The following is a 12,013-nucleotide window of genomic DNA, read 5'->3' on the forward strand; positions in this document are numbered from 1 at the left end:
ATGCCACTGAATGGGGTCACAGAAAATCTGGAAGCAGTAAAAGGTAACTGAGCCCCTAGAATTAAAAATTAACTCAAAATCAAATGCATCATAAATCTAAGACGTTTCTGCCAGCGCTCGCTTATGCCACACCGCACCATGCAGTTTTTATCCTAACCTTGGGTCTGAACACAATGTGTGAGCTCCGCTACCCTGCAACGCACAGCCAACCGGAACCGCCCAAAACACGCCCGCTCAGACTCCAGGCCACTGTGTGGTTTTGGTTTTTACTGTTAATAGAAACACGGCGGTTTAATTACAGAAAGCAAAGACACCTAATATTCCTAATATCCTACTGATATTCTTTAGCATTAAACTAGTATACGTTTGGATTATATTGGGTCAAGTGCTTGATTTTAAAAATTGCTGTTTGAGTTACTGACTCAAGTGTCATTAAAAAATACTCACAAAGCAACACCTGGCGTGGTGGCGCATGACTTTAATTTCAGCACGTGGTAGGCAGAGGCAGTATGATCTTTATGAGTTCAAGTCCAGTTGAGGGCTAACTAGTGAGACCCTGTCTTCAAAAAACTGGAAAAACAGGATCACTAAAAGAATTTTAGTTTGGTTTTAGGACAGAATTTCTAGGCTGGTGAGATGGTTCTCAATGAAAGCATTTGCTGTGTAAGCCTTAGGGCCTAAGCTCAATCCTCAGAGACCATTTGACAGGAGAGGATAAACCCTCTGACCTCCACAAACATGCTATGCACATGCTATATACATGTGTGTCACATACACATGTACACACTAATGATAAAATTTAAAATAATTTTTTAAAAGCTTTGTTTTAAAGATTCTCTCTCTCTCGTGTATGTGTGTGTGTGTGTGTGTGTGTGTGTGTGTGAGAGAGAGAGAGAGAGAGAGAGAGAGAGAGAGAGAGAGAGAGAGAGAACATGTGCCACTGTATGTGGGTACCACAGGAGTCCAGAACTCTATGTGAGCCTTCCTAGAGCTGGAGTTATAGGCAGTTGTCACTGCCTGACATGGGTGTTTGGAACTCAAGTCCTCTGAATGGCAGCAAGTGCTCTCAACTCCTGAGCCATCTCCCAGGAGTCCTAAAAACTAAAAATAACTAAAATTTTAAAAGGAATTTCCAACAATCTCTGAAAGGGTTCTAAACATACCTCTGCCATTTTTCTCTATGTGTTTATTTGAAGTACTCTCTGTTCAGAATTATAAAAACAAAGAATTGATCAACTTTGAAAAACATTGAAGACCCTGTGTCTTGTAGCAGCAAATATTTGCCACAATTTCACTCTTTATGTAACATCTAGCTCCTTTCTGTGCACATTTGCTCTATTCTTTTTTTTTTTTTTTTTTTGGTTCTTTTTTTCGGAGCTGGGGACCGAACCCAGGGCCTTGCGCTTCCTAGATAAGCGCTCTACCACTGAGCTAAATCCCCAGCCCCTCTATTCTTTAATAAATGGTAACAATCATTTGTCTCAGACTTCCAGGTGCTGGGATAAAAGACCATTCAATTCCCAAAGAATTGCTTTGAAATATTTTTTAAGATTTGTATCTGTAAATGTTTGATTTATATATTTATTTTATTATATGCTTATATGCCTGGGGTCCTGTAAAAACTTCTCAGGCAAAAAGAGGCTTGTGGGAAAAGTTTAAGAAGGGATTGAGCTGGGAGCCTTCTGCTCCTTCATGCAGCTACCCACTGCCAAATGAGGAAAAACAAACTGCCGAGTGTTCTTGACTGTGCTTGTGAAGGGTACAGAGATTCACTGTGTACTGGCTCTGACATTTCCCCTTACCCAGGGACAGATAGGTTTATGGCTGTCCCATCTTATACACAGAGTCCTGTTGATAGTCCAGCCACTTGGTGGGACAGATAAGTGTGCAGGCTTGCAAAAAGCAAACCAGCTACTTACTTAGGATCCAAGTTGGGCTAAGGGCACGGTTCACAGAAAGGCATTTGCCTAGCTTGAGGCCTTGGATTTACACACGGAAACTGTAAAAACAAGGAAAACACAAGGAGCTAGATGTCGTGATGCCCATGTTATCCCAGAACACAGGAAATTCATAGGTACAGGGCCAGCTCAGGCCACATAGTGCCTGTGCTGCACGTGACCCTGCTTTTAAAGTCATTTTCTTTTCAATCTACCAAGTTGTTTAAGGTTAGTCTAAAATAGAACACTTCAGTAATTTGATCAGTACAGAATAAGAACTCCTTCTCAGAGAGGGAATGGACAGAAAGTGATACTGTTGGCCCTCTACCCCGTGGAACCTTCCAGGAATGAGCAGGTAGTGCTGTATCAGCTCTCCTCAGTTGCCTGCTTCTGAACGACTTTCTTGTGTCACCAAAACCTAACCCTTATATAGTACACGTTTCTGACTGAAAATTTAGTATATAATCTAATTGGCTAGAAGACATGGATTTTAATCTATAGAATATGAACTTAATGAAGAAGTGGAATCTAGGAGCTGGAGAAATGGCTGAGCAGTTAGGAGTTTTGGCTGATCTTCAGAGGACCCAGGTTCAGTTCCCTCAGAGGACCCAGGTTCAGTTCCTTCAAAGGACCTAGGTTTAGTTCCCAGAACCCACATGATGAGTCAAAATCATCTCTAACCAGTTCCAGAGGATCCCATGCCCTCTTCTGGCTTCCTTAGATGCTAGGCACACTCATGGTATACATACAGGCCCACAAACAAGTCTCATACCCATAAAAATAAAAATAATTTATATTTTAAAAATTGAAATCAAGACAAGCAAATGCAATAATCCTGTCTTGGGTGATAGCATCCTGTTAGGGAGGGCTGCTTCCTTACCTGTTTGCCTTCTTAACGACATTTGTCTATTTTATTGTACTGTATGAGTGTTTGACCTACATGTATGTACGTACATCATACATGTCCTTGTGCCCATGAAGGTCAGAAGAAGGCATAAGATCCTGTGGACCTGGAGTTACAGATGGTTGTGAGCAACTGCATGGATTCCAGGAACTAAACCCAGGTCCTCTGGAGGGTTAGCAAGTGGCACCACTCTTAACTGCTAAGCCATCTCTCCAGCCCTTAAAATTGTTGTTTTGCTGTTTTGTTTGTCATTGGTATGCACAGAGATGTAATTTAGTCTGATCCGGATTTTTCTCAAACATATTACATATGTTTTATCTATTTTATTAGCACCAGATGTTAAAATTGAAAAGTGTGTGTGTGTGTGTGTGTGTGTGTGTGTGTGTGTGTGTGTGTGTATTTCTTTTCTTTTTCTTTTTGTTTTGAGAAAGGGTCACGCAGAGGACCTCAAATTCACAGATACTCACCTGCCTTTGCCTCCTGAGTTCTGGGATTAAAGGTGTGCACCACCATGTCCAGTCAATAAATCTCTGTCATAAGGACACTGTCCTCATTTCTGGAAAAGAAGAAACCTGAGGCTAGAGAGGTGGCTGTTGGTAAAGGGCGTTTGTTTGCTCTTCCAGAGGATCCAGGTTAGGGTCCCAGCACCCATGTCAGAGAGTGCACAACCATCTGTAACTCCAGCAACAGGGGATATGATGCCCTCTTCTGGCCTCCATGAGTGCCACACTCGAGTTTACAATTCCACACACACCAAAAGAAGGTAAAGACATGGTGGTACCCAACCTTTAATCCCAGAACTCAGGGGGCAGAAGCCAGAGAATCTCTGTGACTTCAAGGCCAGCCAGGGCTGCATAGTGAGACCTGGTCTCCGTGTGTAATCAAACATTGAATCTGCATCTTGATTTTCAGACATAGCAAACCTCACAGCTACAGGAATACTTCTACCTTGTTAAAAAGTAAATCTTGGTTGTTATTATTGTCAGTTTTTGTTTGCTTGTTTGTGAAAGGAGTCCCTTATAATCCAGTACTTAGAGAACTGACCCCAAAGGTTGAGTGCTGCCCTTCACGTGTGCGCTGCGGCAGGTGAGTGCTCACACCGCAACTCATACATTTTACACACATGCACGAGAACAAGCTGGGTGTGGTGACACGATCGACAGTAGTTATGCTTGGAGTCTTAGATGAGTCAGCGTAGTAAACGTGGAGCAAGCAGAAGAATACACAGTAGATAGGTGGTAGCGGCAGACAGAGGTAATAGCACCATAAAGTTGGGAACGTCCAACATCCAGCAGGAACAACTGCAGTAAGCTGGCTAGGAGAACAGGCAGAAGGAAGATCATCAAATCTGGCCCTCGCAACGTCTGGCAGAAATGACTAGAAGAGTCCTGGCTACGCAGAGCAGTTTCTCCATAGGTGAACTTCTACTCCTGTTCCCACTGCTGGCATCTTAAGCATGTGGGAAAGAACAGCAACTTCCATAGGAAATAGTTTACCTTCCAGCCATTTGCAAGGTTGCAATAAATATCCCTAGCCTCTGGGTGTTGTCCTCTTCCTGCCCCAGGGGTAAGAGGCCAGCCTGCCCCAGGGACAAAGAAATTTGGAGGACATTCAAGAACATGTTCAAATCTGGAAGGTGGTCCATCTCTTGTTGCCAGAGTCTGCTCTCAGCAAACAACACATGAAAATTTATCAATATAATGTTTATTACTCTGAGGCCGAAACATGGCTGAGAGTTTGAGGCCAGCCTAGGCCACAGCGTGAGACCTGATCTCACAAAAACCAAACCAACCAAACAAACAAACAATAGCAAATTCTGACAAAGATATGATGGGGGGGGGGGATAGATCTTACAGTCCTGAAAGGCAAGTAAAGTGCTACAGCCACCATGAAAACTAGTATGAAAGTTCCTCAAAACACTAAAAAAATTCCTAGGGCTGGTGAATAGCTAAGCACTCAAGACCTGCATTCAATTCCCAGCGCCCACATGGTAGCTTGCAGCTGTCTGTAACTCCAGTTCCAGAAGATCTGACACCTTCTTCTGACCTCCTCAGGCACCAGCAGCACACACACACACACACACACACACACACACACACACACACACACACACACACACATACATACAGGCAAAAAAGTCACACTCCCACACATTAAAAAACAAAACAACAAAAGCTAAAATTCCCTATACTACTCCTGGGAGCACAATGGAGTTTTATTTGACCACAAAGAAAAATGAGTTACATCATTTCCAGGAAAATAGGTGGACAGGAGATGATTGTAAGTGAGCTAGAACCAGAAAGGCAAATATCACATTTTACCTCATCATGGAACCTAATTTGTATGGAAGTGGATGGTGTGTGTGAGTGTATGTGGTTGTGTGTGGGGGGGTTGTATGTGTGTGTGTGTGGTTGTGTGTGTGGTTGTGTGTGGGGGGGTTGTATGTGTGTGTGGTGTGGTTGTGTGAGTGTGTACGTGTGTGTGAGTGTGTGGTTGTATGAGTGTGCATGGTTGTATGTGTGTGGTGTGGTTGTATATGTATGTGGTATGTGTGAGTGTGTGTGGTTGTATGAATGTGTATGGTTGTGTGTGTGTGGTGTGGTTGTGTGTGTATGTGGTATTAGTCGCTTCTCTATTGCTGTGATAAAATACCTTGACTAAGAGCAACTTATGGAAGATTGATTTTTGGCTTACCATTCTAGAGGGAAAGTCCAAAATGTCCAGGAAGGTAAAGCATGGTGGGAGAATTGGGGAGCTGACAGATCACATTTTTATCTACATACAAGAAGCAGACAGAAGAACCAGGACTTGGGACAAAGCTATAGACCCTCAAAGCCCACCCCCAGCAACTTACTTCCTCTGCACAGTTTATCTTGGCTGTCAACCTGATTGGATTAGAGTCAACTAAGAGAGAAGCTGCTTGTCAAGTCTATCCTGTTCCTGTGGCTATAGAGGGGCAGGGCCTTCCACATCACGACAGCTGCTGGAAGATCCAGCCTATAGACTAGGCTGGCAACCACTGAACTCTCTGGTAAGAGACAACCATTGCTGGAGTACTCTGGTTATATTGTATAAGCCAATGTAGTAAATCTCTTTGTGACATCCATTCATTCTGCTCCACTAGAGAACCCTTGACCAGAGCGCCAGGCTGGCCTCAAGCTACTTACCTAGCTGAAGGTGACTTGAACGTCAGGCTTTCCCACTTTCAACTCCAAAGTGTTCAGATCACAAGCATGGGCCAGTTTTACGTGGTACTAGACACCAAGCCAGGGCTTTGTGCACCGTAGCTAGTTCTCTACAAACCGAGCTACATTCTCAGCCCTAAATCTACATTCTTTAGGGCATATGATGTGTGGTGTTTTGTTATGGTGGATCAAGCAGAAAAATATATTCTCCATTTAAGACTTCATTTACTTCTTTCCCACATGTGCTATCAGGGTTTTAAAGTTTGCATCATGGTATATACCCCTAAGATAGGATCTCACTGTGTATCCCTGGCCGGTGCAGAACTCTGTGTATGGATCAGGCTGGCTTCAACCTCCTACAAAGCCCCCTGACTCTGCTTCCTAAGAGCTGGGATTAAAAGTACATGGCACCATGCTAGGTTTTTGTAGTGATATTTTCATGGTGCGCGTGTGTATCTTTAAACATAGAAAACAAATTATCTTACTTCTTATGATTGGTAATTTATATCTCAAATATTTGTAGGTTTGGTTCTGTCCGAGGGGCTTCTTGTTCATACATTCTTGTTCCTCTGTGTGGCATTACCTGTGTGTGCTGACATGGAATTCCTATGTGGGAATCATTTGAGACCCGGATGAAGCCATCTTTCCCCACAGGAGGTTTCTGTTTCCTTCCACTTGTCATCTGAAGGCCACACAAAGCACTTTAATTCTTGTCCAAATTAAACCTAGCTTCCTTAGACTGTGTGGCTACACATGCCAGCACGTGTGGGGCCAAAACAGGATTGTTAGAAACAACTAGGGGAACATAATGAGACCTTATATAAACTTTACATTTTAAAAATTATGCATTTCCGGGTTGAAGATTTAGCTCAGTGGTAAAGCGCTTGCCTAGGAAGCGCAAGGCCCTGGGTTCGGTCCCCAGCTCCGAAAAAAAGAACCAAAAAAAAAAAAAAAATTATGCATTTCCTTTGATTAGCTTTCTTCAGATTAGGATTCTTCAGGAACTTGGTTTCACTCTCTGTTCACTCTGAAAATGTAGCTTGGTCCCAGCCAAATGGAGGACGTTCAGAATCATCACCTGAGGCAGGCTTTGATAACTGACTCTTTCTTCCTTCCTTCCTTCCTTCCTTCCTTCCTTCCTTCCTTCCTTCCTTCCTTTCTTTCTTCCCCCCCTCTCCCCCTCTCTCTTTTTCTTTCTTTTTTTCCTTTCTCCCTTTCTTTCTCTTTTCCTTTTTTTATAGCTGATATTGTTTTCCTCACTCTTTGAGACTAACAAAACCCAACAGCTCAGTTCTACAGTTGTTACTTCCCAACTAATGACAGCTCCAAAGAGGAAACAGACCTAAGCACGTGCTCACCTTGAGGGGCTGCCTCGGTCTAGAATTTTGGGAGTTACTTCCTTAGTCTGCTGGTAACTCACTAATGACTTAGAGATATGTTAGTATTTCACTGGATTTAAAAGTTTTCCCTCAGTTCCAGAGGGATGCCTGTGTTAGGCTCCCTGGGCTGCTCTGGCAAAGCGCCATAGACTGTTAGGTAAAAAGCTTACTTTCTCAAATTTCTGAAATGTAGAGGTCCAAGGTCAACATCCTGATTGCCGTGGTGTCTGGTGATGGAGCTTTCTCTCTTGGCTTACACTGATGACTGCTTTCTGGCTGTGTCCACACATGGCCTTTCTTCAGTGCATGGATATGGATAGAGAGGAGGGGGGGGAAGGAAGGAGGTGGAGGGAGACCAATAGGGAAAGAGAATAAGCTCTATTGTGTCTTATAAAAACATGACCAAGCCAGTTAGGTCAGTCAACAGGGTGTCAAGAGAGGGAGTGAGGATCGAAAAGAAAAAGACAATTAGACAGCCTGACCCCAGCCAGTTCTGAAGCTGATCAGGGTTTGTTCTTTTTTTCCAGTCTGCTTTTTTATCACTCTAGATACATACAAAGAATATGGTCATTCCTAAGGCATAAACAGAGTGGTTAAGGAACAAACAAGGCTTAAACAAAGGTCCCGTGATCACTGTACTCAGAGTCTTTTTTTTTTTTCTTTTTTCTTTTTTTGGAGCTGGGGACTGAACCCAGGGCCTTGTGCTTGCTAGGCAAGCGCTCTACCACTGAGCTAAATCCCCAACCCTGTACTCAGAGTCTTAACCAGACCCACCAAGATACAAAGAGCACAGTCCTCAGCTGGACTCATCTGGAGCCTACTTCCTCGTCCTAGCCCAAAGTCAAATTCCTGCCAAATTCCTAGAAGGCAGCACCAAGAGCTCTTCACAAGAACACTAATCCTACCCTCCACCCTATGATCTAACTTGACCTAGTTACTGCCTCTAAGGGTCACTCCAAACATAGTCACATCAGGGATTAGGAGTTCGTAGGCATTGAATCCAATCCATACAGTGTATGAACACCCCATCTTTCCTTCTCCTCAGTACGGTGGTTTTGAGTCACGCTCCGCCCAGTTGTTCAGAGGGTCCCTAGAGGAAATGAACCCAGGCCACCTTTAGCTGTGACTTATCTTATGGTTTGAATCTGCAGTGTCCCCTGAATGCCCAGTCCTAAAGGCTTTGTTGACAGCTGATGAGCTTTGGGGAGCGATTGGATCCTTGAAGGACTCATGATGAAGTGTGATTATTCAGCGGGAAAGTGGGGGGCGGGACCTACTGGAGGAAGTGGAGGGAGCAGGATCTATTGGAAGAAGTAGGCCACTGGAGGCTCGCTCTGGAAAGGGACGCTTTGTCTTCTGTCCTCCCCCAGGTCTCCCTATCTCTTGTTTGACATAGACCATTTTGTCTCCTCTGCTACAGGTTCCCCCTCCCAGATGTGCCTCACTACCTGCCCACAACGTAACACCCAGGTACTGATAGAAACCAACATAAATCTTTCCTCTTTTCATCTGTCTCCCAGGAATGGAGAGAGCCAGTTGCCGACAAACTTGCTTTATCCCTGACCAAGCACTCAGGAATCACCACCTATGCAAACACCTACACCCAAAACTTTCAGGATCTGCTTTTGAGAGAACTTAAACTGAAACAATGTTTTAAATAATTTGAATTTAAAATTAGGCTTATGCATATATTCGTGCCCGGCTGCCTCCAGTTCCTGTGTAGAAACCTGACTGATGTGATGACATTGTTAAACGAGGCTTTGGGGAGGTGATGGAGGACTTCACCCTCGTGGGTGGAATTAGTTTTCTTATCAAAGAGGCCTCAGAGAGCTAGTATGAGTCTTCTCCCAAGAGAAGATCCTGATAGTGGGTGTTGTCAATAAGCTAGAGGGCAAGCCCTCATTAGACTCCAAATCGTCCAGTGCCTTGAGTTTGGGCGTCATAGCTTCCAGAACTAGGTTTCTCCCACGTGTGCTTCTTGGTTTGTTCTCTCTGCATAGGTTAGTTGGGCCTCTTCACAGTACAGTTCCCCAAACTATGTAAAATTGATTAGAGAGACTCAGGTTTTGCCAGGGTGGGCAGGAATTTACTGCTGTTAGAGCATTATTAAAACTGTTAATGTAAACAATAAACCTTTATTGTAGATAACCCTTTTAATGTGATGAGAGAGTACCTAGCCCAGAGTACAGCAATGACAATAGTAGCAATAGTGACTAGAGGGAGGGTAGTCGACACAGAGAACAGCAACACATTAGCAAACGCAGTGGCAACGGCAGCCATAGTGACGAGAGATTGATAGGCCATCCCAGAAATGAGGAGGAGCAGGGTAAAGTGCTTTAAAGACAAGGAACTCTTTGCCTTGGGACTTCCAGGGAACTTCCAGGCCTTAAAGTTCAAATTTTCAAATATGCCAGGCCCAGGAATTCTAAGGCTTGGTTGTGAAGGGATGAGGATCCCATTTTAAACCTAAAACATGTGTCACGGGAAAGCTGGGAGTTCAAAGACCTGAAGCAAATACCGAAAGCGACACTGAGGACACTGCCTTTCTGAATGTGGGGGCACACACACCTTTGATCCAAGCACTCGGGAAACAGAGGGATGTAGATGTCTGTGAGTTTGGGGCCAGCCTGGTCTGTAGAGAAAGTTCCAGGCCAGCCAAGCTTACACAGTGAGACTCTGAATTTAAAAACAAAGGAGGAGGAGGAATAGAAGGAGAGAACTACACCGACAGGCAGACAGACACACACAGATATTAGTATCTGTTTCTACTTTTGTCTGATGCTGTATCTCACTGCTCCTGAAAGCTGAGGATTGTAAGAGTTGCCAGGTGCCAGATCTATCGCTGGTTAAAACCAAGAGCAATAAACCTCTAACCTGAGTGCTGGGAGGCCAAGTTTCTAAAGCCTGGAGCAATAGTCCCTAACTTTTAGATTAGAGCTATATGCTATATAGGGTCTGCCTGAACTTCTCCTAGGCCCTGGGCTCTCAAGGGCCCAGGACGGCCAGCACTGGCAATGTTGCCCTTCACCTTCCCATCATTCTCATCTGGGCAGGGCAAGAGCACTCCAGCTAGCTGACTAAAAGCTGATGGTGGGTTTTCAGGAGCTAACTTTGGAAACCCCGGAGCATCCTTTCTCTGTACTCTTTTCGTAGCTGTGACTAGAAGCCCAATACTTCATGGAGAGGGGACACAGACCTTATCTTTTTTTAAAAAGATTATTTGCGGGGTTGGGGATTTGGCTCAGTGGTAGAGCGTTTGCCTAGGAAGCGCAAGGTCCTGGGTTCGGTCCCCAGCCCTGAAAAGAAAAAAAAAAGATTATTTGCGTGCGTGCGTGCGTGCGTGCGTGCGTGTGTGTAGACAGATGTCTGCAGAGACCAGAGGCATCAGAGGCTATTAGCTGGAGTTATGGGTGGCTATGAGTATCTGATGTGGGTGCTAGGAACTGAACTCAGGTCCTTTCAAAGAGCTGAACACACTCTCAACTGCTGAACACCTCTCCAGCCGCAGAATCTCTCTCTTGAAGTCAATGTTGCGAGTTCCAGAAGAACATATATGTATGGATGATATAAATTTGGATAGTATAAATTTCCATCCTGAAGAAACCAGGGGAAAATTGAGATGTAGATTTATTGACAACAGAGTTAAGTCTTCAGCTCGCTTTTGAGATGACATACTTTTGGGACTGGAGAGGTGGCTCGGCAGGTAAGGGCACTAATTGCTCTTGCAGAGGACCCAGATCCATTCCTGGCACTCAAAGGGCAGCTCACAACCATCTCTAAGTCCAGTTCCAAGGGACCCAATGTCCCTATCTGACATCTGTTGTCACTGCATGTACAAAGAGCACAGACAAATAAGCAGACAGAACATCGATACATATAAAAGAAAAATAAAGGGCTGGAAAGATGGCTCAGTGGTTAAGAGCACTGACTGCTCTCCCAGAGGTCCTGAGTTCAAATCCCAGCAACCACATGGTGGCTCACAACCATCTGTAATAAGATCTGATGCCCTCTTCTGGTGTGTCTGAAGACAGCTGCAGTGTACTCACATATATACAATAAATAAATAAATCTTAAAAAAAAGAAAAATAAAGATTAACTTTTAATTACTTATGTGCTTTCAGTAGAAACAGTCTTATCTGAACATAAATCCATGCAAAATATCTATACCCCTGACACAGTAAATGGGTCCAAGCAATCAAAATCTATTCTTATATGTGCCATGCTCTCTTTGGAGAAAAAACGTATTTGTCCACTTTTTTTCTTGTTTCTTCATCTGTTAAATGAAAATACTTTTTTTCTTCCTTCCTTCCTTCCTTCCTTCCTTCCTTCCTTCCTTCCTTCCTTCCTAGTTTATGTATGTGAGTACATTGTCACTGTCTTCAACCACACCAGAAGAGGGAATCAGATCCCATTACAGATGGTTGTGAGCCACCATGTGGTTGCTGGGATTTGAACTCAGGACCTCTGGAAGAGCAGTCAGTGCCCCTAACTGCTGAGCCATCTCTCCAGCCCTCCCCTTTTCTTTCTTATGGATAGAGTCAGTGACTTGTGAATCTCAGACTGACTTTGAACTCACTATGTAACTGAAAATGACCTTGAACCTCTGAT

General features: G+C 44.0%; 1 long non-coding RNA gene across 4 annotated transcripts in view; it reads left to right on the top strand.

The window, feature by feature from the left end:
- Positions 1-10,704, top strand: part of LOC102552951 (uncharacterized) — a 60,957-nt gene extending 50,253 nt beyond the window's left edge. For all 4 annotated transcript variants that reach the window (XR_015684618.1, XR_015684622.1, XR_015684620.1 and 1 more), the window contains 2 exons: positions 5,544-5,872; positions 8,826-10,704. This is a non-coding gene — a long non-coding RNA (uncharacterized LOC102552951). The remainder of the gene's footprint in view (positions 1-5,543; positions 5,873-8,825) is intronic.
- The last annotated feature ends 1,309 nt before the right edge of the window (positions 10,705-12,013 follow it).

The sequence above is a fragment of the Rattus norvegicus genome, chromosome 3, assembly GCF_021556685.1.
Source record: "Rattus norvegicus strain SHRSP/BbbUtx chromosome 3, alternate assembly SHRSP_T2T, whole genome shotgun sequence".
Taxonomy (NCBI): domain Eukaryota; kingdom Metazoa; phylum Chordata; class Mammalia; order Rodentia; family Muridae; genus Rattus; species Rattus norvegicus.